The sequence below is a fragment of the Girardinichthys multiradiatus genome, chromosome 22 (assembly GCF_021462225.1).
Source record: "Girardinichthys multiradiatus isolate DD_20200921_A chromosome 22, DD_fGirMul_XY1, whole genome shotgun sequence".
Classification (NCBI taxonomy): Eukaryota; Metazoa; Chordata; class Actinopteri; order Cyprinodontiformes; family Goodeidae; genus Girardinichthys; species Girardinichthys multiradiatus.
This window is the reverse complement of record NC_061814.1, coordinates 36,223,289-36,250,793: the sequence shown is the minus strand read 5'-3', so window position 1 is coordinate 36,250,793 and position 27,505 is coordinate 36,223,289. Positions and strand designations below refer to the sequence as shown.

The 27,505-nt window shown below is 38.5% G+C and overlaps 1 long non-coding RNA gene across 7 annotated transcripts in view; it reads right to left on the bottom strand.

The window, feature by feature from the left end:
- The window catches only part of LOC124859241, a 70,921-nt gene that overhangs the window by 27,451 nt on the left and 15,965 nt on the right, over positions 1 to 27,505 (bottom strand). For 4 of the 7 annotated variants that reach the window (XR_007036034.1, XR_007036033.1, XR_007036037.1 and 1 more), the window contains exon 3: positions 3,158 to 3,243. This is a non-coding gene — a long non-coding RNA (uncharacterized LOC124859241). Of the gene's footprint in view, positions 1 to 3,157; positions 3,244 to 20,952; positions 21,035 to 27,505 lie in introns of all 7 variants that reach the window. The other 3 variants (XR_007036035.1, XR_007036038.1, XR_007036036.1) reach the window with 2 other exon arrangements.

Here is a 27,505-nt window from a genome sequence, read left to right as displayed (position 1 = left end):
AAAGGCTTTAAAGATCTCAACTATGTGCTCATTCTTGGTCATTTGGCAACCACAGGTGTCGCTACAAGCATGCCGACCCTCACTAATGTTAACTACTTAAAATGTAAAATAAGAAAAAGAAGCCACCTGTACCATCACCCAAGCAGTCTACCTTTTTTAATGTTTAATGTTGGCTGATGTTAATAAGCACAGTTGTATTTGGGTCATGAAAACATTTGGCAGTTGGTAGCTATGCAAATTTGTAATGTTAGTTACTCTTCATCTTATCAGACTGAGAAAGGCCATCACTGAAAATGAGGCCCCAAATCATCTACCCATCAAGAGTGCTCCTTTCTACCATGACTTGTCCTCGAAAACACCAAGATACTTGGTGTTTGGAGAACAACTCCAATTGAGGCAGAGACTAACTCTGGATCCAGAGCAAGCTGTCAAATTTTCCAGTTGATGACCATGGCCTCAGACGTAGAGTTTAATCTTACTCTGGCATCACACTTAGCTGCAAACCATTTAAATTGCTGAAAGTCACCACTAAAGATGCCAACAGAACTGCATAATCTCCACAAAAGCAACAATGTGACCTTGAGATTTCTACACCTTACACCCTTTTCCCCCCGACTATGCCTCTGAATGCCATCCATTAACACCATGAGATCAAGACAAGGGGCAACCCAGGTAGAACTCAACTCACACATAATCTGACAGCACTTTTAGTTTTAGTCCTCAAAAGCCTCACTGGCACCCAATATTCTGAAAGGCACCCACAAAGTTCCTTTTTGGAACACACTTGTAAGCCTTTTCCAGATACACAAAACACATGGGGCTTGACAGCCAACCCCCCATGACTACCAACAACAAATCCCCCATGGGTAAAGATCTGCTGCACTTTTACAAGGCTTGACAAAAGCTAAGCTGCTTTTGTCCTGTCCAGGTCACTTAAAGAAGGTAGTACCACAGTCGGTCAGAGCCTCCTTTTCAACATCATAGAGTAAGGGAGGCTGAGAAATGGGATCTGTCAAGAACACACTCCCAGGTCCCCTTTATTAAAGATTGTGACCACCACTCCAGTTTGAAGGCCTTGTCCCAGTTCTCCACCTTACACAGAATAAGCGTGTCAACTAAAACAGCAGCATGATATCAGCATTTTGGGTCAGATCTTGGCCAGCACTGGCACCAAGCTACTGGGGATATTTTTAACTAACTCTACAAAAGCAAAGACATTTTGGAGCCATTTAAAATACAGATAAGTATCCCCAAAGCAGGGTACACACTATGCAATTATCAGCCATCTTTTACAGAAATCAAGAATTTAAAGAAAATCTCAGGTCTTGAGCTCTATTTGGTGGTCTGTAGTCATTCATTGCGACCAGCATGGTTACTGCTAAAACTGCCTGGACAAATTATTCGTGCTTTGCTGTGATGGTTAAAATCAAGTTAATAAAAGATAAAAAGGCAGTAAACTGTGCTTCTTGCATTCACTTTTCTATCCCGTATATGGTTAATGGAAATAAGCTGTTGTCCTCTTTAATATGACCAAACTGACAGGCTTTGAGTCTAACGTATATTACTTATGTGGACATTGGAAATACCAACAGTTAAAAGGAAAACAAAACGGCTCCCTACAGCAATTTAAAGGATCCAAAACTCGTGTTTAAAGCCTGGCGAAAATGATGACAATGGACAGCTGAAAATCATCTACATGCACATCCTTACTAAATGACTGAATAACAGTGAAGGCACAAGTAGAGCAAGATGAAATTAACTCTAATGATATAATGGCTGCTCTCTTTAGAGCTGACATGTTAAGTCACTTTGCAACCGGTCAAGTCGCATTGATTTTCATCAGGGGTAGAAACCTGATCTACACTCAGTCCTCTTTAACTGACTCGTCTCTCTCTAAGATGCCCCTAGATATTTATGTCTGCTGTCTGATTCTGCAGAGCAGGGACTTAATCAAACCCATACTGAGCTCTATTAGTATTAAATCCTGCTACTGGAGAGAAAAATAAAGATAAAGTGAACACAGAAAGGAAGGAGGAGAAAAGTAGAAGACTGAAATACAAAAAACATGGAACACGGACACCATAAGATCTACTAAACTGACAAATATTGATACGACAGAATGATAAAGTTAATCTTTCTGAATTTGTACATTCCTGAAAGTCCTGATAACCTTTATTTCTTGGTGATTGGACATTACCTTATGTTACCCTGTAACAGAATAGTCAAGAAGTAGCCATTGGATTTTTGGTTTGATGCAATGATAATCTTTCTTTAGACTGCTTCCACTAAATTAGTTAATTGAAAGTTCAAACAAAGTACAACTTCAGTGATGGCTATAAAGAAAGTTTGACCAACTGTTGTTGAAATGCTAACACTTTGTTTTACGAAAGCTATAAATTAACGGCTACTATGAAAAACCTCAGAGTGCAGTGTGTGAATATTTCTGTTAGTGTTTAAATACATGCTAATGTTATGTCAAGCATGTACATCTTGGTGTTTGCTTGTTAAGTCTATCAAATATAGCCATGCTAATCGTTGGCGAAGAGGGGGATTCTCCACAGACAATAGCCTTAAGCTTGCAGACTTAGCAATAACCTTTTATTAGCAGCAATGCTTCTAAGAGTTACAGTACTAAAAGTGACATAATTTAGTATTTTCAATCACTGTTTGCAAATTCAATATTCTAAGAAGCTTCTTGAAACGTTATCTGATAATGCAGTACCTGAAACATCTAATATGCTTCATGTGACGCTCAAAATAAACATGCGATCAAGAATAAATGGACAAACAGGAAAGGAGGATCATAAGCATAATGTCTCTTGACATAACATTTTCTTTTCCTTTTCATTTTTTGTTCAACACTTGTTAAATTACAGGGCCAATGGTCAGAATCCTCACCAATGTTACAGGATGATTTTCTCTTTAAGTGCTAACTGGAGTTAAGTGTCAACCATTCCACCTCCGTAGTGTGGTCTGACAGGGTAAAAAAAGCATTCAAACTGTTAAGATATCACTTTTAACATGTTTGAAAATTACAGGACATGAACTTCCTGCTTGAGCTCTCTCATATTTTCAACCTTCGCTAAGACCATTCAGCTGCCACTCACTGTGCAGTCATCTGGAGTGTAATTGTGTGATCTGATTGTGATTTCTGTACCGTGTTTCTCTGCGCTCAGCTCTCTCAGTGAACCCTCACTGATCCATATAAAATCTGCAGGTCAGCTGGGCAAAGCTAGAGTGCTCCTGCAATACAAAGGCTTGTTTTATAAATTTGCTCAATGTACATTATAGTTTTCCTGTTGAAGAGCAAGAAGGGGCATTTTAAGCAAAAGGTATTATTTAAAAATCACATGCTATAATAATTTCTTTGTAATATGTCTAACTAATTCCCCTTGGCCCTTCACCGTCTTCTCATGTACCTAATGTACAAAAAAAGACCATATAGGAAGATGAAGACACCAAGTGCCATTCACACATTTCAAAACATCTCTTTGTTTTTCTTTTTACTCATATAAACACAGTATAACAACAAATTACTTTTGATGTTACTGAATAGATGATAAATGGTAAATGGCCTGCACTTGTATAGTGCTTTATCTAGTCCAAGAACCAACAGACTGACGGAAGTGAGGCTGCCATACAATCGGCGCCACCAAGCCCTATAACCATCATCAGCATGCAAGATAGGTGTCTTGCCTAAGGACACAACAACTGAGACGACCGACAGAGAGGGGGTTAGAACCGACATCCCACTGGTTTACAGGATGAACCCCTACCACGTCACCACTGTTGCCTAGATAGATGTCAGATGAAACAAAACAAGAAATTATAATGGCATGGTTAAGACTAACCATCCTGTTAAACATATCTCAGAGATCTCAGATATGTGGCGCAGAGCCACATATAAAACATGAAGGAAAATGGGCCTGGAGGGACAAGATATAAAGCCAATGCTCAAGGAAAAACTCCCCTGCAGGTCAAGGCTACAAGCTGTAAGCTTGCGAGCTCAACACGCGAGCTCACCCTGGACCCTGGACCATACAAGGCAGATAGCCTTGTATGGTGTGAATAGACAGTGATTCATAATTGGTGCCAAATGCACTAGACACCATCAGAACCCAATAAGTTTATCTTGGTCTCATCAGACCATACGACATGATTCCAGTAGTCTGCTTGTCTTTAGCAAACTGCGGGCTTTTTGTGCATCATCTTTAGAAGAGGTCTCCTTCTAGGACGACAGCCATGCAGACCAATTTGATGCAGTGCGCTGCATATGGTCTGAGCACCGACAGGCTGACCCCCACCCACCCTTTCAACCTCTGCGGCAATGCCAGCTGCACTTATACATCAATTTTCAAAAGATAACCTCTGGATATGGCGCTGAGCCCGTGCAGTCAAATTCTTTGGTCATACATGGCAAGGCCTGTTCTGAGTGGAACCTGTCCTGTGCTGCAGCTTAATTTCAGAGTGTTGGCAACCTACTAATAGCCTAGGCCACCATTATGTAGTGCAACAATTACTTTTTCCAGAGAGTTATTTGCCATAAGGTGCCATGCTGAACATCCAGTGACCAATATGAGAGACTGTGAGAGCAATAACACCAACTTTAACTCACCTGCTCCCCATTCACACCTGAGACCTTGTAACACGAAGAAGTCACAAAACACCATGGAGGGGAAATTGCTAATTTGGCACAATTTGGCCATTTTTACTTAGGGCTGTACTCATGTTTGTTGTCAGCAGTTTAGACATTAATGGCTGTGTGTTGAATTATTTTGAGAGGACACCAGGTTTACACTGTTACAAGCTTTAGTGTTGTTCCATAGATATAATGCAATATTACAAAATTGTGAGGGGTGTACACACTTTTTTGAGATACTTTACTTTTAGTAGGCCAACATCTCTGTATTAAAATAATTTTTTATTTGTCCTCATAAACAGTGTTGGAAGTAACGGCATTATCAAATAACAGCGTTAGTAACTGCGTTACTTTTTTGGTAACGGAGTAATCTAACTAATTACTTTTCTCATTTCTGTATCGCCATTATGATGTTTACAATGTAATGTGACGTGTTACTACAACTCAATAAGGGGTGTTTAATAAGAGCACTGTAAATCAATTTACAGATTGTGACCTGGAAGACCTCGATGTACAACTATAATCAAAACATCCCAGAAAAAAAAAAACTTTACATAGTTTGTTTGGTCTAAATGAACAATTGAGGCCAACAAAATATCTCTGATAAACTAGCACAACAACAGTGAGACCCTGACCCAGCTGAAGAAGAAGTAGTTTAGGTGAGAGCTGAGCCAACAGCAGCATCCGGTTGCCCAGTTGTCCAAGTTCCATTAGCCGAGAAGGGCAGTCAGTAGGGGATTAGGCAGTAGGCCCTTTTAATCCTCATCCAGTGAGAGATCCAAGCCCCCATTCTCTCCTCGCCACTGCCCCATCCACAGCCAGCCCTTTGAGAATGAGCCATACTCTCTGACTAGGCCACAAGCTCGGCCAGAGCCCTCACATCTCTGGAGCCTTAGCTGCTTTTCGCTTTAGCCTCAGCTGCTAGAGATGTTGTCCCTAATTAACAAGGGATTAAACCATCATCTCAGCTTGTAATACAGCCTGGATGGGAATTCCAATATGGATGCTGGGGGAAGCAGGGGAGGGAGGATTGGCCTGGGAAGAAAGAGAGAAAGAGTGAAAACTGGTGCCGTTTAGCAGCTCAGTAAATTACTCTTGACCCGTAGGACTGAGTAGAGTTTATTGGTATGGCGAGCTTGCTGCCAATTACAACACCTCAGGCATGCCAAAAGTTTTATTGAGTGGATGGTTGGGACAAGATTTGGTGGGGTGGGGGGGTTGTATTGGATTGGGGGGGTTGGGGGTTGCTGTGCATATGGGCATGGACAGAGTAGGAACGAGGCGGGAATGACTTATTTTTAATGGTCTTTCAACATATTAATTTCTGTCAAAACTGGACATGTTTGCATTTGGAACAATATTGACATTGTTATGATGAAAATTTGAAAAAGGTTGAAACTGAATAGGGATTTTTCCCCTTAGATCCACACCAGTTACAATGTTCATTTCACTGTTGGATGGAAATATTTATCCAGCTTGACTCTCTGCTACAAGTCTCCACACTTAAAAATCACAATTTCACAGTTTTCTGTTATATTTTTATAAATGATAGTGCTTTTTAAAATTAAAAATGCAATATGGAATTATATGCAGTTGATACAGTCTCATTATATTGTGCTTGCTTTAGCTGTTTACAGTACTATCAGTAGTGTAGCACAAGGATAGTTAGTGTTACTAAGGACTTACTGTATGTTCAGAATCAAAACTTGGATTCATGAGTCCATACTTAGCATTATAATTTTTATTTGGTTTTCACAGAGTTCTGTTTTCAATGGAACACAGCCAAACAGGCTTAAGAATTAAGCCAGCAGAATCTGTTTTGACTAACCTTTACAGTGTAGAATGACATTTATACAATATGACAAATAGCTGAATGATGGACAGACGGATGGAAAGAATAAAACACAATTACTTGGCTGTAATACGTTTGTTCTTTTCAGTATCCACTGAAACATTCAACATGTAATAGAAAATATAATTTTCAATTTAAATACATTCTTTACATCTTCCTTAACTTGCAAAGATCCTACTGATACCAAATACAGCCAACTTTGTGTCATCTCTCAGTAACAACATCCATGTTAAAAAGTGTTGCTCTCATTGCACCCTGGTAAGGCTTACATGTGGTGTTTTTTCTGATCGACTTTATTTGAGCTTTTAACTGACCAGTCACTGGTCAGAGCTAATTAAGCTGAAAACCGGCCAATTGAGATCAACTTTTCAATTAAATTTCTTTTAAGATAGTTTTCACTATGTGTTATTTTGTTATGATTTGTGGGTGCTTTTGGGCTTTGTTGGTCTTATTTCACAGTTGAAGTTTTGAATCATGTTTCTGTTTATTATTTTTCTGGTCATGTTTTAGTCTTGTTCATGTTTTGTCAAGTTTGGTTTTTTGATCTGGTTATGCTTTAGTTTCATGTTTTTCTAGTTTCTGTTAGTTTGTATTCAAGAGTCTGTGTTTTGCTACAGTCACGTTTTGTTCGCTTCTGTCTGTGAAGTAACTTTATTCGGTTCATCTGCTTCAAGCTAATCTGTCTCCTTGCTTCACCTGGTTCACGCGCCATATATACACCTCCGTTCTGTTTATTACTTGCGGAAACTTTGTCTCGATCATGTCTTCTTTTTTGGATCATGCCATGCCAGCCTTGTCTGCTCATTTATTGTTTTGTTCCTGCCTCTTCCTATGAGTGAGTTTTTTGTTTATTAAATCCCTTTTCACTTACCGTCATGCTGCCTGCTTGTCTGCATTCCGGGGTCCTACGCTGCACTGAGCCTAACATATTTAGACCCTTCTTTTCCTGTTTCACCTACGGTCCTTAAATTTTACAACGAAAATACTTAGTTAAACCTGCTTACAATTCAGTAGGTTTGAATTTGGATTTTTGGGGTTGAAAATTTGCCAAATATTTTAATTACTGACTAGTGGTTTCTGTAAAAATGGTGCTCAAAGAAATACATTTGTGTCCTGACATTTTATAGTATTTCTAGGAAAAAAACTTTAATATTTTATTATTATTGTAAAGTATTCATATTACTTCCTGCTACTGATATTTGTGCTGCTGTTGGGTCATCTCAGGCTAACCATCGTACAGAGCAGATCTAGGTTGTGCAACAATGACTTCCAAATAAGTTCTCCAATTTAGTTTCAGGAATTGTTCAAAGCCTTCATGGCGGGTGACGATGTGTACATTGATCATGCTTTCACAGCTGTGGAGGTGAGGGATGCGCACTGGCTTGGGTAGGTCCAGTCTGCTGCTGTCTGCTGCTGATGTAAACTGATGCAAGCTTCAGCCAAGACAAAGCAACCCCCCAAAACAAAAAGAAAAAACAAAACAGCTGGGTAAGTGTCCACTATGAACAGTGATACTTCTGGAGTGTTTGGTGGCAAAATGCACTGGGGTTTCATAAACCAGTCCTAATAATTGATAGTGTTGCTGGATAATGATCAAGCACGTCTGTTACTGAGGAGGATGAGAAGGAGAAAGAGAGAATCTAAGAGAGAAGTTTGTGTATTATTTATAAGTTGTGCGAGATAAAAAAAACTGTTAACGTGGAAGGGACATTTATCTGATAAAGATTTTAGGAAAGAGGAATGCTACAGACTACCAATAATGGGCAGAAGATGCATTGCAATAAAATCAATTTAAGGTAAAAAGGAAGTTTATAAGTACTTCTTCAGGTTAATTAAAAATTAAGAAACTAACGTATCGAACAGCCGAGATGAAACACTACCAGAAGATACCAAATACCAGAATCGTCAAAGGTCTACAGATAACAGAGTAAACCAAAGAACTTGGCAGCAGGCCACAAACTCCCTGTATGCTGCAGAATCAAGTATTAAAGAGATGTGATGATAAAACACGAAATCTTGGGCACTAATCTAGCTAGCTTTAGCCCACCTACACAGCCTGGACATCTTTATGCTGAAGGAAACCGATGCATTATCTACTACAAGTAAGAGAACGACTTCCAGTAACTTCTTCTTTACAAAATCTGGGGTGTGCCTTCAAATGTATCATAAGACCAAAAGTATGTGGGTCATTTGGATTGGTGGACTTTATATGCTCTTGCTTGTTGTTCAGTGAAAATAATGTATATTCCTGGTGATTTTATGTTAAAATTGATTGTGGGTGATAAAACTTTCAGCAAAGCATTTGTTTGGATGGCTAATTGTGTGTAGTTAAGTAACTAGTTAGACGTTTAGCTAAATGTCTTATTTTTTCTGTTTTACCAACTACACGCATATTAACATGTTCCTGTGAAGCTTGAATGTTTACAATCACGGCTACTTTTGCTATTTGGACTACACCTTTAGTTGAATGAAGCTTAAATTGTAGTGGGTGTGAGTTAAACATGGACCCATATGAAACAAAGGTCAGACACTAATGTTGGATGAGAGGGTCTGGCTAGCAGTCTCTGCTCTGATTCCTCTGATAGGTGTTTTATATGTTGAGGTCAGAACTCTATGCAGGCCAGTCAAGTTGTTGTATACCGAACTTGCTCATCCATGTCTTTCTGGACCTTGCATTGTGCGCTGGTGCAGTCATGTTGGGACAGGAAGGAACCATCTACAAAATGTTCCCACAAAGTTGGGAGCATGAAATTGTCCAAAATGTCTTGGTGTACTGGAGCATTTAGTAGAATTATTTTACTGGAACTAAGCTGGGGACCCCCTCTCCTGAAAAACAGACCCAGATAAACCCCTCTTCACTAAAATTTACACTAGTCAGTCAAGTGCTGATCATCTGACAAATGCCAAACCGAGACTCTTTTGAATTACCAGACAGGGCATTATTCATCACCACTGCTCTAGAGTCTAGTGCTTTACACCACAGCACCGACCCTTTGCATTGCACTTGGTGATGTAAGTCCTAGTTGTAGTTGCTCAACCATGAAAAGCCTTGCCACACCTGTGGCCATGAAAGTGATTTGAACAACTGAATTTGGTGATTTGGATTAGTGAGCAAATACTTTTGGCAATATAGTTTACACTACACAATATCTGTACTTTAATTACAGGGGATTGCTTGTAGACAGATATTGTTGCAAAAGGATCTGTCACAGAACATCAAATTTTCGTTTCTGTATTTACACTTTTATTTATTTAATCATATGCTATATGTAACTGCATCAATAATGAAAAGCAAAGTCTAATCTGTGCTAAATACCCTTAAAATGTTTTTAGTTTCACATTGTTTCAAAGATAGCTGTAATGTTTCATGAAGACATTCAGCACAGGTCACTCAAACCCAGGATGGCTGCGTCGAGGACTGAATCCTCCATATATGGGAAGGGACGTGATGCGTGGCATAGCAGTAGAGCTCCGCGCTCTAAGGCTGCGTCCCTTCATTGTGAAATTTTATCATCAAATTTATTTGGTTCTGTACGATTCTTTCATGGCATAAAGTACTTCCACCTTAACAGAGGGCACGGTAACATAAAATGTATTTTTTAGAAAACTTCTGAGATTTGTTGTTGTTAATATAAATTTCAGTACTTATCTAACCACTATGTTGCCTCATATGGGGTTCAGACACAGTTTTTATGTGCTTGTTGGACACCTGAGTGAGGTGCAATGACAATTAAACTGCAACTGATCTGCCGTTACCATGCATTAACTCCAGTCTCTTCATGCTGTGCATGGTGCTAAGTTTGCATGTTTAGATGTATGGATGTAAATAAGATGTTCACAATAAAAAGCAAGGCAGTATTTCCAAGAACACACCAAGACCGACATACATCAGTTATATGATCAAAAAATATCCCACCTCTGCACAAAGGGGGACTTATTAGCATGATGCACATAGTCGGTTTATTTTGGCTGATCAGTGACTAATGCTCACATGGTAAACACATCCTGCAGGTACGGAGCACCTGACCATGGCAGATTTTATTTCTTTAAATATTCTCAAAGGATCATCTTATTGTGCCATCCTTTCCGCATTTCTAATAAGTCTTGCCTTCTGCCTTTTTGTCTTGTCTTATGATGTTCTTCTTTTTCTCCTCTCTCCTCTTTTTTTTCTGTTTCTGTATCTTCATTCCTGTCTCCCTGCCACCTCCCCAGCAGACATATAAGGACACAAACACAGCCATTTTTTCTCTCTCCCTCACATGGCCCACCACATAGCCATTTGCATAACAATCTCCACTTGTTTTTCTGCTTAGATGGTATTCACAGCATGGTGCCAGCATGACTGAGACAGGGGTCATTGCTATGTATATCAGAGAGAGATAGAAAGGGAATAGGGGAGAGAGGGAGTAGGGGAGAGGCAGGGAGATGGCAGTGTGCAGAAATACACATCCTGACGCTCAAACACTTCTATAGTCTCACATACGCTGACTGATGGAGAGAGGGGGAAACAGCCTGAAAATGCAGACAGGATGCCGATGAAACAGTCTATTTCTACACCATGTTTTTCATGTAAAGCTACATTAAATTATAAAGAGGCAACTAGTGAAGAAATCTTTTGCAATCTTTCGACATTTTAATGTCTTTAATCTAATCCTAATCAAATTTAATCTAAATACTCACTTAATAAACATATGGTTCAACAAAAGATAAAATGTCATAAATTGATACAGTTTACTTTTAATTTGCAACAACTGACCTTATTCATATTATGCCTATTTTTTTATTTTTTTCAAATTATTTTAGTTAATAAGTTATTTTTACATTTCTTTCCTCAGTGATTTTTTACTTGTATGTTTTATTTCTTGATATTAGTTTCCTCTTCCGCTTCTGTTTTTATATAACACATTTTTTATTACCAATAGGCAAGAAACTTTGCCAATAAGTAGCAATATTTTTTTCCATTTGTTTTCTTACTTTTTTTAAAATTAAGCCATTTATTTACAGTCAATTTAGTTGTATATAAAATTATAGATTAAGATCCTGACAGCATTCCTTTTGAGCAGAGGACAAAAAAGAAATCCCAGTTTTAATCCATTGTACAGTTTATTTTGTATTTATTATTCTGGCGGAAATCTTAATTCAACCTGGAAAGACTCACAAAGGGAAGACAGAGATGCAATTAGAAAAGTTTATTAGTGAATGTTTATTTCTTTGGCGCTCGGACCCCAGTGGAAGATGTGAATGCTGAGAATGACATGCGCTTGAATGAACAATTTAGGGTTAGATTTAGAGATGTCTTCCCCCCTGGGATCTGATTCTGGTGGTGGAGTGGAGGCCTGACGAGATTTGGAAGGAGTTTGGAAGCCAAATGGTTGAGATGAGGTGTAGGAGGGTCAAAGTTCAGCTGCAGAACGGAGGGTTCCATGGATGAAGATCTTTTAAAGCGGAGCCTTGAAGAATGATTGGCCGGGGAGAAATGGAGACTTGATGCTGATTGGTGGAGCAGAGCCGCATGGAGGAGTAATTAGACGAAGCTGGAGGTGATAGTGAGTCTTCCATGTTGAATTTTCGTTTAAACTCCATAACTTGAGATTTCTGCAAGTTATAACAGAAGTTTATTTGGATGTTGCTGTTTGCTTTTTGGTTTGTTTGTTTGTTTGTTTTTAGTCCATATCAGTTTATTTTGTTTAGATGTATAAACTGCCTGCTAAATTTGTATGTCTTGCTTCATGCAGTATACAGCATTAAATTCTGTTAAGTGTGCATCAAATACCAGAACCAGAGTGCTATGAAGGGATGTACAGATGAGAAAAATTTAAATGTGTTGGAATGTCCACTTACATCCCACGTATCAATGTTTCAGCAAAGCTGTAAGGGCAAGAAAATGCTTTCCATACTATTTTTAAGTGAGTTGTACCACAATGTTCAACACAAACACCTTGTCCAGCAGAATACCCTAACAGGATGACGCTAACAGACCGCATAGTGTGCACAAAGTAAAGATGAGTGCCTGAGCTTCCAAGACCAGACACCATTCTCTCATGACTATCTTGAGATTATTTTCATGAACACCACAAACGGAACGGAACCACTGGGAACATGACTGACTTTGTGCCAAAGGTCTTGCTTTGATTCTGCAAGTTGTAAATAACTCTTTATATTTCACTTATTAGAAGTTGTAGCAATATTAGAAAAAACAAACAAAGACAGCAGCAGATTTTAGATTCTGATAAAACATCCTGATCTACTAATACCACCAGGGAAACAGAGAGGTCAACGAAATCTCAGAAATCTCAGAACTTGTATGGACCAGATTCGAACACCAAACAGAGACTGATAGCTAAAGGAACTTTATTTAAACAGAGTTTAGGGTAAACAGCTTTGTCTCTCCACTCCTTAGCAAGACTCTGAAATTCAAACAAGAGTTTCAATGGCAAAAATAAGGGTTCAATTCTCTCAATATAATAGTAATAATATAATTAACCAGAGAGGTGTCCTCCTTCCTTGCAGAATCTCGTTGAAGCCTGCAGGAGCAGATTGTGAACAAAAAGAGCGCTGCAAATGATTCCAGAGAGGCAACAGAGGGAACCCCAGAAGTGGAAACTATCATCTAATTCCTAAATGAGTTGGAAGCTGTAGAAAACAAATGTATGAATTGGCTACACACTGGAAAAACGTTTTTTAATAACTTCAACAGCTCCAACAGTAAAAGCTTACCACTACTCAGCATCTTAATGTTACATCAAAGAAAATAAATATTGCGATCCCTTATTAATTTCCTTTTTTGACTCTGTCTCATTTGCAAAACTCAATCACTGTACTGCCGAACAGCATGCATGTGGCTAATATCGGCACTTGACTGTCAGTTCACCAGCCAGTAAGGTATCTCAGATATGAAGATAGACTAACTTTAATTAAACTAACTTTACATGCACAACAAAACAATTTATGGGCAAAGTCCACAGCCTACTCAATGGGAGAAGACTTAAAATACCTAAATATAAAAGTTCTATAATTTTTCTCTGAGCCTCAGATGGGCTCCATAGGAGTAATATAATAATTATAATTTAATCAGACTTCTTGCTGCCCATGTCACATTAATTTGCGAACTAGAATTCCTTATAAATTGATCTCATTACTTCCTGGTTAATGCCTGTGTATCTTCATTTTAGATAGACACTTTATATTTAGAAGAAAAACATTTATTTGCAAACAAGTTCTACATTTTCCCTGAGCAGCACGTGTGGAGCTGCCCTTGGAATGAATATTTAATGTATTGTTGACAAATTGCTTGAAACTCCTCTGGTACAACTGTAAACCGCAGTGGAAAAAGAGGTCGCAAGGTTAACAGAGAGAGACCAAAGGACTGCCAATCACCTTGAGCTCAAGGCAACTGTCAAAACATGGGAACATTTATTACAGCTGGTTTTTAGAATTTGATTTAGGTAACGTGCTTTTCTTTTTCATGTAACTATGTTTTACTAAATTCCTGTGCAAATTTATGTAGGTATTATTTATTTATTTTTTTATATAAAATATTATGAATAGCTGTTTTTCATTTTCTCCTGATTTTTTATAAAAAGCACACCTGAAGAGTAAAGACTAAATTGATACATTTTGATTACCTCCGTAATCTGTTAAAAAAAACAACTCAGAAGTCTTCAAAAGTTTGATGTATTATAATTTCCCATAAAGATAAGGATTGCATTCCCTGTCATATCTCAAATTCTTTCTCTAAAGCAGCACACTAACTGAAATAATAGAGGACAATAAATTAAGTACACTTAATAACTGAACTAACTACTTAGTAGGGTTGGTGTCAAGAGACTCCCTAAATCAGTAATAACCCACTGTTCTTAGTGAGGCTGAAAAGAAACAGCAATTCAATGAAGATACACTCAGACTTGATTGCAAGTCATTACAACCACAACGGGGAGAGCCCAGAGGAAGGAGCTTAATGGCTGGGAGAGACGCTCTGCACCCCCCACCCACACCTGCATAACCACACGGTGAGACTGACACTCTTCCGCTGAAGACACAGTATCAGTGTGTCCTTCCACGCTATTTTCAGTCCACATCCAAACAGACAATCAGAGGCAGTGGTCCACTTACATCCCACGTATGCATGTTCCATGATTTAATTTTATTATTATTCTATCACGGCAGAGCTTGTTTAAGACCCCATTAGAATCAAAGGGGCGACAATCTTCATAATCAAGCTTAATTTATTAAAACATCAGCCAGCACCATTAACATTAACAGGGTGAGGCAGGGAGGCTGCAATAAAGGAGACGAGACTGTTTCATAGAGATCACTCAACCAAATGCAAACATCAAACGGCCAAGCAGCATTTAGCTATTTCCCTGTCACAGCAACGATTATACCTCTGGAGCTGGCACCATGTTTCCTAAATTCAGTTGTATTACAGCGATGTGAAAAGAGCATTTGCCTCCTTACAAGTCAGATTTATTATGTTTTGTTCGGACAAATATTATATTTGTAAATACAAGCTGCAGTTTTCCACTGCCTTTTATTTTTTATGAAGGGGATATTATTTAGACTAAACATTTTATATTTTCATAACAGAACCTTTCAGTTTTGGGATGAATTAAAAATTTTTCTTTGACTTGTAACCGAAAGGGTACTGTATACTTCGAATTGACAAAATTGTTTTTAATTTTACAAGGAATTTACCAGCACACAATTCCTACCTTGCAGTAAACTGCTTGCTCTTTTACTTTAACCAACTGTTATTACACGTTTGTTTATGTACTTTTAAAAGTGTACAATATAGACTTTTGAATTCATTAAACAGTTTGATTAAGATTTATTATTCTTACCCAGTGTTTAGTAAATGATTTACATAAAGAATTTTATTTTTAGCTTATACATTTTAAATCATTTTGTTACTGATTTTATTTTGTAAAAATAAAAAATCCTGTTATTTTAAAGAATAAAACTATTGCAAATATTTTGTAAAAACAAAAGACGAATAGTCTATGACATCTTTTTTGTAGTTCCTATTACATAGTAATAGTACAACATCACAGTATTTTTCAAAGTCAGTCACTGGTTTTGATTTTGCTGTGCCACCCCAATATTTTTAATGGCCCCATGTGGCCCCCCTTGGAAAGAAAATTTAGGTGGCACCACTGATAAGTATACAAAGGAATGAACTAAAATGGCATCACTAATGGATGTTAATGAATTTGTTGTTCATCTGCTGTTGAATTTCTTTCATCTGATGGGTTGCTCTTAAAAATTTTTTAGCCTGCTTTATATTGCCAAACAGGTTCTATTTGAGTACCTGATGTTATAGTCCTGGAAGTAGTCAGGCCTTGGTATGGGGCATTGAAATTATTCAAAAGAACGTGGTCAATCACAGCTAATTCATTATCTAATAGAATTATTCAAATACGCTACTAGATTAATTATTTAATAGCATATTTTTTGTGATAAAAAACAAAAGACATCTTTAAGGAGACAAGTAATTTTTAAGGCAATGTCATTTTGTGACAATAAAGCTGTCCACTCCTATTGCCTCAGTTTTTCTGAGATGTCTCACTTTGTACTCACAGCCAGCCAGCTTTAGCACTCTTCCCACAAAGTACAGCTTCTTATGTGTATTGATGTACACCATTGACAAGTCAATTCAATTTACCTTAGGAAAATGGCTAGCGTTTTTATTAGGCTAATTAGCCAGCAGCCTGTGGGAGCTGTGGGATGAGCAAGATAAGAGATGAAAGCAGAGTTCTCCTGTAATGTCTATCAGGATAAATACACTCACAGAATAGCAGTTTCTTTCAGAGAAATTATGCATGGACACTCACCATAAATAGTACAAACACAAGCTATGTAGACATGTAGACAGAGGGAGAAAGAGGAAGAGCAATAATTTCAAACATTATTAATAGGTCTGAATGTGCAATCAGTTATTAACAGGCTTGTGAGTTCTTGCAACAATTTGATGTTTTCTTATAGTTCCATAAACATAATATTTAGATATTGCTGAAAATGCCTCAACAACATCTAATTCAGGGAATGAACATGCCAAATATGCTTCACAAGCCAAGTGTCTAATCATGCTAGGCTAAGAAGTTGCAGGGTTGGTCAAAGTGCTACTATAGCAGCAATGAGACAGTATGAATAGATGTGTTTGTGTCAGTTGTGGCTGGATATTTTGATTGAATCTGAACAATCCAAAATATAGTTAAGCTAGTCCTAGTTTTTCACATTAAGATCCTTTAAAGCCATGGCTTCAGAAAGGTTACAAAGTATCCAAAATACTCTCATTGTACAACGTTATCATTCAGGAGAAATGTACAAAAACTTAAATGGCAATATTAATATACCCTAATGCAGTCATCAGTAAGGGGGGAGCGTGAGTAACATTGCAAAAATTCAAGAATCTGCAAGAATTTTCAACTAGTAACTGGTTTCTGTTCTACTTGATGAACTGTGGATTTATGAACTTATATGGACCTGACAACTGTCAGGTGAAGATAGGACCTTCTTCAGTACCTCCAAAATGTGACTTCAGATACCAAGATAATACAAAACACATGTAGCAATGTGTGACAAACTATGTTTCAGTTTTTGTTTGTGTCTCTTAATGTATCAATAATCTCCTGCTATGGCATTGTCACCTTACAATCTAAGAAAGGTGTCTCTTTATTGTCTTTCATTAGTTTAGGTTGCAAATTCTTTGGGCGAACTCTCCAAAACTACTAACACAGGGGCAGGGAATTCAAAAATCATGACTGTTTTCAGTCGCTACACTTGACTGTGGGCACACATGAATCACACATGGAACTTGATGATCTTGATCTATATCTCATGAAATTGGACTGTAGATGGACTAGTAAGTTATAGACCTTGCCTAATACTCAGGTTACCCTATGTGACATGAGCCATGTCTAGATTTCTGGAAATGAATTCCTGATGCGTTAATTTGTGTCTCAGCCCATCCTGATGTCTTGGTTCAACAAGATATAAAGATAAACTTGAACTAGGCAGCAGTCCTCTTATTGCTAATTGACAACAATGATATTAGACTTAGAAGAGCTGATTTGAATCCTTTGGAAGTTTTCTGGGCATTTTGGGTTTTGATCACCCCAGACTAAGCTGAAGAGAGGAATGTCAGAGTTTCACTTTTTGGCAAGAAAAAGAGACTTGAGTGTCCAAGAACATTGAGCCTACTACTTGTATTATGCTGCCAGTGGTCAAGAGTACAACAGTGGTTTTAAGTGAAAAATCTTTGCCTGTATTGGATTATTATAATTAAATACACATAGTGATTTTTCTATTATGAACTGAAATAAAAAAGTGTTTGATAGCATTTCTTGTGAATCAGCTTTCTCTGAAAGCTTGAAGTCTCAGATTCCTCCACTAGGGTGAAAACATGGTGAACACAACTCCTTTACATCAACATGTCAATATCACAGAGATTGTTAGCTTATTGATTTATTTAACTGAAAGCACTGCTACAGACATGTTATTCTATACTAGAACTAAGAGCAAAACAAAAATATTATAGAAGAACAGTAAATAGAGTTTAGAGACAAATGAGAGCTGACCAGGGTTGCCACAACTCTACACCAGAGGTGTTTTTCTTATTTTCCATGCTTGCCTCTGTCAGTGAAAACACACAGAAACACTGACATGCTTTTGATCCAATATATACTTTCACTGCACACACAAAGGAAACACTGTCAGATTTATGCAGACCTGAAAACTCAAAGTGACACCTGTGACATACATATGCACAAACATCAAGTCCAAAAAAAAAAAATAGCATCCAGGCTTATTAGTGTACAGGCTCGAAAGGCAGACTCCAATCTGCCATGCACAGTGTATACACACCAACATGTCCCCCACTGAGCTGCGCAGACAGAGACACAGAGGTGGGAACTGCGAACGGGCGGTGTAGAGCTCCCTTGCCAAAAGCCTTATTGATTGGGATAAAGGTCTTTTGATGAGGCAGATTGCTCATCAGGCTGGAACGACATGCTTCTCAGATGTGACGCCTTTTCAGACCAGCCCAGGGGCCCATCGACCAATGCAAGGCCATCGTATCTGAGTATGTTTGTGTGTCTGTCTGTCTTTATGTGCACGCTTAGGAGAAGCAAACATTGATTTGAGATAGGGCCCATCTGGGTCACCCTAGCCCCACCCTGACATGTCCTCTGTTGGGGGTAAGGACATGTCTGGTGGTGGGCGCTGAACTTCATGTTCCAGTCATGGTGAACATCAGGCAATATGCTGAAATTTAATTGACAAAGCATACTGAAAATATACTTTATTTAGAGTCTGGCAAGAATTATTTAAGTCTTGTCAGACTAAACAATTTATTTCATGTTTAGTAGGTAAACTGGCAATGTCCAATGTGGTCTGGTTTATTTACAAGTTTAAATCCAGATAGTCATTTACCAAATCTGCAATCTTTTGCCACATTTCAGCATACTCTTTTAGAATTTATTCTCCCAAAACTTTTATTATTAGCATGTTTTCTTTTTATCAATCTTGTCTACAAGGGTCTCAAGTAGCTTGGAAAACAAAGTGGACCATTTTACAGCCAAAGAGACACAATGTTTTTTAATATACAGAAACACAAAAATCAAATCAGCCATTTACTGTACATCGCAGCAACTTGGGCCACCTAGATGTGGTGAAGATGACTTGCTGCAACTCAAACAGAACACCAGAATGCGAAGAAATGAGATTTACATGACTTTGAAACTGGCATGGTTGTTGGTGCCAGACAGGCTGCTCTGAGTATTTAAGAAACTTCTGATCTGTTTGGATTTTCATGCACAACCTTTTCTCTGGTTCACAGAGAACAGTCTGAAAAAGAGAAATCTTACCAGTGAGTAGCAGTTGTGTGAAAGAAAAGGCCTTGTTGATGTCAGAGGTCAAAGGAGAATGACTGGTTTGAGAGGATACACAGTAGCTCAATTAACCACTCCTTATAAACAGTGGTGTTGGAAGCTGTTCAAAGGTGTGGAGAATGTTGTTTGTCAGTGGGAGGCATCAACTATGAATTGAGATTTTTAACAACCGTGTGTTTTAAATTTTTATTTTAACATAACTTCTTCTGCCTCTTTGTCATCATAACTCCTGGCCACATCTTAAAATACACGGCCTGGCCAAAAAAAAAGTTGCCACCTGGATTTAACAAAGCAAATTGGTACGAGCCTCCCATTGGATAATTACTGCATGGGCGATTATGTTTCAGCTGGCAACAAGTTATTTGACCCCAGCTGGTGCGATGAGTTGGTACTTATTTCTTAAACAACCATGTCAAAAGACACATCCTGTGGTCGTGGAAAAGATGTCAGTCTGTTTCAGAAGGGTCAAATCCTTGACATGCATCAAGCAGAGAAAACATCTAAGGAGATTGCAGAAACTACCAAAGAACTGTCCAACGCATTATTAAAAACTGGAAGGATAGTGGGAACTCATCATCTTCCAGGAAGAAATGTGGCCGGAAAAAAATCCTGAATGATCGTGTTCGGTGATCACTTAAACATTTGGTGAAATCAAATAGAAGAAAAACAACAGTAGAACAAAGAGCATTTTCACACGCACAGTGCGAAGGGAACTCAAGGGGTTGGGACTGAACAGCTGTGTAGCCTTAAGAAAACCAGTAATAAGTGAGGCTAACTGGAAAAAAGGCTTCAATTTGCTAGGGAGCATAAAGATTGGACTCTGGAGCAATGGAAGAAGGTCATAAGGTCTGATGAGTCCAGATTTATCCTGTTCCAGAGTGATGGGTAAGAAGAGAGGCAGGTGAAGTGATGCACCCATCATGCCTAGCGCCTACTGTACAAGCCTGTGGGCGCAGTTCTATGATCTGGGGTTGCTGCAGTTGGTCAGGTCTGGGTTCAGCAACAGTATGTGTTGAATGAGGTCAGCTGACTACCTGAATATACTGAATGACCAGATTATTCTATCAGTGGATGTTTTGTTTTTCCCTGATGGCACGGGCATATTCCAAGATGACAATGCCAGGATTCATCAAGCTCAAATCGTGAAAGAGTCATTCAGGGAGCATGAGACAATATTCTCAGACATGGAATCTTTGGGATGTGCTGGAGAAGGCTTTGTGCAGCAGTCAGACTCTACCATCATCAATTTAAGATCTTGGTCAAAAATTATTGCAACACTGGGTGGAAATAAATCTTGTGATATGCAGAAGCTTATCGAAACAATGCCACGGCGAATGTGTGCCGTAATCAAAGCTAAAGGTGACCATTTTTCTTTGGTGGCGACTTTTCTTTTGGCCAGGCAGTGTACATCCTAAAACATGTAAAACTAAGCTGGGAACTTTATAAACACCTACACACGTGCACCTGGGATGGAAATAAGCATCACACACACAGTGACTACTTCAATTGACCTCTTTCACAAACTGTAACTAAAACATAGTCTAGTTTAAACCTACACATATTGAATTACTGACCTCTGAACCTTCATGTGCTCTCTCTGAAACCGATGCCTTCTACATATCCAAAACCAGAAGGCTGCAGTGGTAAAGACTGGGCCTAAAATGATTGAAATACTTTATTGCTCAGTTTACACAAAAAAGCTTAATTCAAAAAATGTATTTGTTATTTTTTCATCTAAATAGGCTTTTAGCTTTTCACAGTAACTTCACTTAAAGGATTTCTCTTGAAAAAGTTGTCAATTTTCTCCTATCTTTTTCTTCTCTGCATCTTAATTATACCAAGTGACAAAAAGTCTTTTAAAAGCTTGACAGTGTCATGAATCTGATGAAAATGACATAGAGGCAGCTTTTTCCGGCTAACATACGCTAGCACGCCCAGAGGAACAATATGTAAGCAATAAGACACTTCTGTGTCGATACATACTGGTGTTTCCTCAGCACAAACAGAAGGTAAGACAAATACAAGACAGGTGGAACTTCAGGCGGGACAGCCAATCAGTAGCCGGTGTCAGGTTTCAACTGGAGAGGGAGGGGGAGAGGAACGAGATGGGAGGCAAATAAAGTAATACAGAGGAAAGAGACTGGAAGCGCTGTAGGAAAACTGAGGGTGTCTAACCGTCTCAGAAGAAAAAGTGTGGGTGTTAAAACACAGACAGTGTCCCAGGTGTCATTGGAGAGTAGCTAAAAGGTTAAGATTTTTTCTCAGGTCAGAGCATATTCCCAATTTAACACAAGGGAAATTAAAACACTTAACTTTAGGTTGCATGAAGATTATATAAGTACATACAGGGAGACTGGCCTACTGAGTATTTTGTTTAATTAGAAAATCTAATTTTAGTGAAAGAGCAAACAATCAGTTGATGGGGCAACATGTTGTCTAACCAATAAAAATCTCCATCCAATAGAAGTTTTTCATTGGTTGTGACACAGTAAGCAAATTTTTCACCAAACTATACTGGAGTATTAAAAAAAACATGAACGTTTTCCTTCTGTGGAGTTCTACTCATTTTAAAAATGTAACTTTTATCTATTGTCAAGATCTGTTGTTCCATCCATCTTGTCTTCATTCTATATTTAGGATACCTAATTAATTGACAGCAGTGTAGTTTGCTTGAAAAACAGTTTTTTGTTTCCCCCATTTAATGTTTTTAGAGGTCCTCCAGTTGCTCAAGGGAAGGCAGAAAAAACACATTGGCCGAGACTGCTGAGATACCCGCGCTCTTAATAATTGATTAGAATTGATTTTAACCCAGTCCTGACCTGAACCTGGATGGACATGCAGTGCTGTCCATGCATGAAAACACGTCTGGAGTGTGTGCGTCTGTGTGTATTTCCATGCATTTGTGCCTGCATGGTTTGTGTTTTCACAAGCACATGAAGCAATGCTTTTCCTGTAACCCCCCAAATAAGTGAATGTGTGGCTTTGTTTCTGCACACCACAGTCATGGCAAAAGAAAAGAGGGCATTGCGGTGATCTTTAAAATCTCTTGACGTGCTCCTAGAATTAAATATTTAGGCAGACGAAGCATTGACCTCCCCATGCTTGCCAAGACTTCTGGTTCTCATTGATTTCTGACAGACAACTGGGACATCATTACAACAAAATGCACTATGGCTGGCCAAACATACCCTCTGACACTCACCAGCTGCAACCACATAACTATCACTGTCCACAGTGCCTGTTTATACTTATGTTGCAAATATTTACAAATCAAGGTCTGCACTCTTAAATGTCCTCCCAAAAATGATTTCTATATTCACAGACTGACCAGTGGAACATAAAAAAAAAACTGAGAAAAATTACATAACCTAAAAAGAACCAAATCCGGAACCAGCAGCCACACAGAGATCTGATATAACATATCAACATCCTTTATCCTGAGACAGAGCCAGTTAGTGGAAAATATCAGTAAAAAGACAATATCTCAAGACACCTTCATGAGGACCAAAAATCGAGGCACGTGACATTGCCTGGTACGGCGGAGCCAGGGTCCCGCCCTGGGGCCAGGCCTGTGGTCGGGACTAGTCAGAGAGTGCCTGGTGGCTGGGTTCCTCCTCGCAGGACCTAGCAGGGCCAAGCCCGTATGAGAGACGTGAGGCCATCCCCCAGTGTGCCCACCACTTGCAGGGGGAACCATGAGGGACCGTTGCAAAGAGGATTGGGCAGCGGACGAAGATGGAGACCTCGGCGGCCCAATCTCTGGATGCTTAGGCTGGCTCTAGGGACTTGGAATGTCACCTCGCTGTGGGGGAGAGGAGCCTGAGCTTGTGCGGGAGGTCGAGAGATATTGACTAGAAATAGCCGGGTTCACCTCCACGCATAGCGTGGGCTCTGGAACCCATTGGAAAGGGGTTGCTTTTATACAGCCAGTGGCAACATGGGAAGTCCACTGCTACCCCCCCCCTTTTCCAAATGTTGGAAGTAAGTTAAATGCAATTTATTTTGAAAGTTCCAGAAAAGCTTGTACCGTATCTTTCATGTTATATACTTGGCTGTGGTCCCAACAATGTTAAACAAAATAGCACATTGTTACCTATCTAATGTCTAAAATTTTAATTTACTGAAGTGTAACTGAAACTCCAGGAATGTTTCCACTACTTTAACAGTTTGCAATTCTGTCACTTTATTATATTGATGCTTTTCTTTTGTTCGTCTAAAATCCAAGATTTGTCATGCTGCAGATTGCTTTTAGTAAAAAAGGAAAAACAACAAAAACTAAATGAAGAAAATACTGGATAAACTTTAAAATGTCAGACCTTTCCATAAGCACTTTAAAAACATTCTTAAATATATTATTGCCAAAGATTTGAACGTTTTTATTGTGTTACAGGTGAGGTGCTGTCAGCAACAGATAATTTCTTCTCAGCAGGGTATCCATCTTAAAAGGTTCCAAATTACAACAAATGTATGACAGCTTGCTTTTTGCAAACTCATGCATGTGTTTATAAATTAGTGAACAAATAAATATGTTGTGATTAAAAATCATAAATCCTCAGTTAGATAGAAGAGACAACATTTTCATAAACAGCTTCCAGTGACATCGTTTTTGTTAAAAAAAAGTGTGTAAAAATGATGCTGATTTCAAGTTCATATTATAAAATTTTTATTGTATAAGACAAATTCAATTTAGGTATTTAGAGGTAATTCAGAAAATATTATCAAATTGAATCAATTTCTATTTAGCTTAGATAAATATAGTACCTTCATCTTTTTTAGTAACCCCTGATAAAGATTTGCCAAAAGCTTTGAAATAACTGAATCTTTTACTGCAGAAGCATCATTCCATAATGAAAATGTTTGGAACGAAGTCCACATTAAGACATAATTATTATTTTTCTAAAATCACAATCAGTCCATGTTGTTAGACTTTAATTAGCAATCCACAAATTCATGTTTCATTGGGGTTAAATGCAAACGCTTCCGGACCACCAAACATCGAACACCGAACATCCGAACCACCTAACCAAAGACAGATGTGTATTGATCATCATAGTCAGGAACAAGAAAAAGCTGCTCATTTAAACCTGTGTATATCTACAGCCAAAACAATAGTTAAAATTTAAAGCAATTATGACAAACAAGGGAAGACAAGGGAAAACTCAGGTTTTTCGTGGCACTGAAATGTATTAATAAAACAAAATCTTCAAAGCTCACTGTCAGAGAACTGGAGCAAAACCTTTCATCTTAGGGGTCACCAAGTCTACATAAAACATTGGATGCTGTCTACATGTCTACTGGTTGTTTGGGAGACAGGTTAGGGTGCTAAATATAAAATCTCTACAGAGACTTTAACTGGACTCATGTCTTTTGGTCAGATAGGACTGAGCTTTTCTGCAGTAAACATGCTTAGTTGGTCGGAGATAAAAGGATAAATATTTGGATAGTATCTGTTAAATATGGTGGAGGACCTGTGATGCTGGGGGCCTGTTTCTGTTCCACAAGTCATTGGGAATGTTTTAAAATATATTTTTAAATACCAGGATATTTTTAATAAGAATGTGATATTTGTGGAGGGTGCCTTTACAACTAATTTCAAGACAGTTCAATAAAATACAGCAGTGTGAATGTAAACAAGAAGAGTTTGAGGAAAATAAATCAGACAAAATAATCCATGTGAGCAACAGCCCTGATTTCAACATCAATACATTTAGACATCAGTCAGTGACATCAATTTGTCTTTGTGGTTTGTGTGTTTTGGAGTTTGCATTATGCATGTGTTTGCAGCACGTTTGGTAGTGTACTGTGCATTTGCACCCTTACCCCAATAAAACGTACGGCCACCATACATTTTATTGCAGAAAGCAGTGATGTGCATGAAAAAAGTAGGCCAAATAAATCAGTTTCTCTTTAAAAATTCTGCTGCATTGGCTAAGTTACACCGGAAAATGAATCTGGCCTCTTTTTCAAATCCCCCCTATAGAAAGTCTTATTTGAAATAATTGTTTTTCTCACCAAAAATATTGTTCATATGCTGATGTAACTTGAAAAGTCTAAATTAAAATGTCAAATATGAAAATTATTTGAGATAATGTGAAAAAGGTGTGAATCTGTGACAACTTTTTATGAACCAAATATGACAGGGTATGGACAAACCAGAGTCAATTCGTAAGTCTTGGTTGATCCCTCGCTCATGAGAGCCTGGAAGTTTTATTGCCACTTCTGGTATGATTATAAAACAGCTCTTTTGGATCCAATCCCTGGATCCAATATGATTTTGGCCAATTCTGGATAAAAATAATTTTAAAAGTGCAAGAATAAAACCCATGTTATTAGGTAAAAAGCATAATCAATGATAATATTGGCAAAAGGATACTATAATCATGCTAGCTGTACAGTGAGCTTGGCTGCATCCAGAAGTGCATCTGTAAGCAGATCACACTTAGGCCATAATCTGTGCCCTGTACAAAAGGTTAATCACACTTTAAAACGGAGAGAAATTTGATGCACCGCAGGATAGAGTGTTCTCTCTTTTTTCTGACACTGACAGTGACATAAATAACAATGCCATTTTAATCCCATTCCTCCTCTTCACATCACTTCTGTGTCCTGCCATCAGACTTAAAATCCACCACGAAGGAATTACTGTTGGCTCTCCCACAGTGGGTCTCTCATTATTCACTCTTGGGGCTACAGACTCTTCCTCACTATCTGCAGCTTGTGTAGACATCTTTTCAGGTGTCTAACTTACTCAAGTACATAAGACACAGGAGACATTTTCTATTGTTGAACTGGTAGCCACACCGCCCTGCTCTGGCTCGAACACACACTGAATGTCGAACGCAGGCAGGCTCCGCCTTTATTTTCTTTTATAATAGTGCGTAACCTTCCACTCTGCAAAGTAGTGCCAACCCATTATACCGGATTAAAATGGATTACAGGCTAGATATACTTTTTTGTGCTGAATTGGTACACAGTTAAGTGAACTCTGGAAAGCCACAAGTTCAGGGGGGAAGGTTAAAATGATCCAGTTAATGAACAACCATCAACTTCAGGTGGAAAAAATAAATATATCTTCCAATCTTCCTTATATCAGACACATGTACACACAGCATTGAGTCTGGTTGGCTCATTTTGAACAGTTAACAGCTCCAGAAGATCCACTCTAAGCATTATAAGAAAAACAGGAAGTGAAGAGCAAATTTTTATGTTCGACTGCTTAGAAATTAGTCAACTTCTTATTATTTTAAACTTGAATCTGCAACAATCAGACTTTAAGGATGAAGACTTAGATGGACAAACAAATGTGTAAATTAAACTTTTAGACAATGGGATAGGTAATAAAATGTGGGAAAAAAAATCCATTCCTATTTAGTCCTGTAAAGCAGTTGTACAATTATATTATTTTCCTAAAATGTAACCCTAGACCTAGAGCAAGGTTTAACCTGTGGCCTCCCCTCTCAGATCATCAAATGTCCCATTATTCAAGGAGCATCATGGTTACTTAGTTTCTTCTGGGATCCGCCTGTAGTTTTTCCAAGCATTTAAGTTGGGTTTACAGTAACATCCACCCATTCATTTCTGTACCTGGTTAAGCTTGTTCAGACAAGGTTGGTGCTTATATCCAGCTCAGTGGATGAGAGGCGGGGTATACCCTGGACAGATGACAGGTCCATCATAGGATGAACACAGAGACACACAGGATAGACAAACTCACAGTTACAGTTACGTTGTGTTTGGAATGGATCAGCTAGCCTGTATAGGAAAACCGTTGTACCAGGAGAAACTCATGCATGCATGAGGAGGAACATTCAGACTCATCAAACTTTCTTGATAGCCATAAGGATTGACGTTTAAGTTTCATAATTAGGTAGTCATAACAGAACCATATGCAAAGGTGTATTTGTTAAAATGGTGTACTGGCTAAGCTTGATATTGATTTTAAATGTTGATTCTCTGTCAAACAAAGTTTTCTCTTTCTTTCACCTCCTAGCATCAGTTCCTGATTCCAGGCCTCCTCTCCATCTGTAACACCCAGGGCCCACCTACAGCTCACGTTCCCTGGACTAATCTCCACCCGCTCAATGTTGTTCAATTAGATTCCAGTTGACATTCATTGGAAGTAGGCAC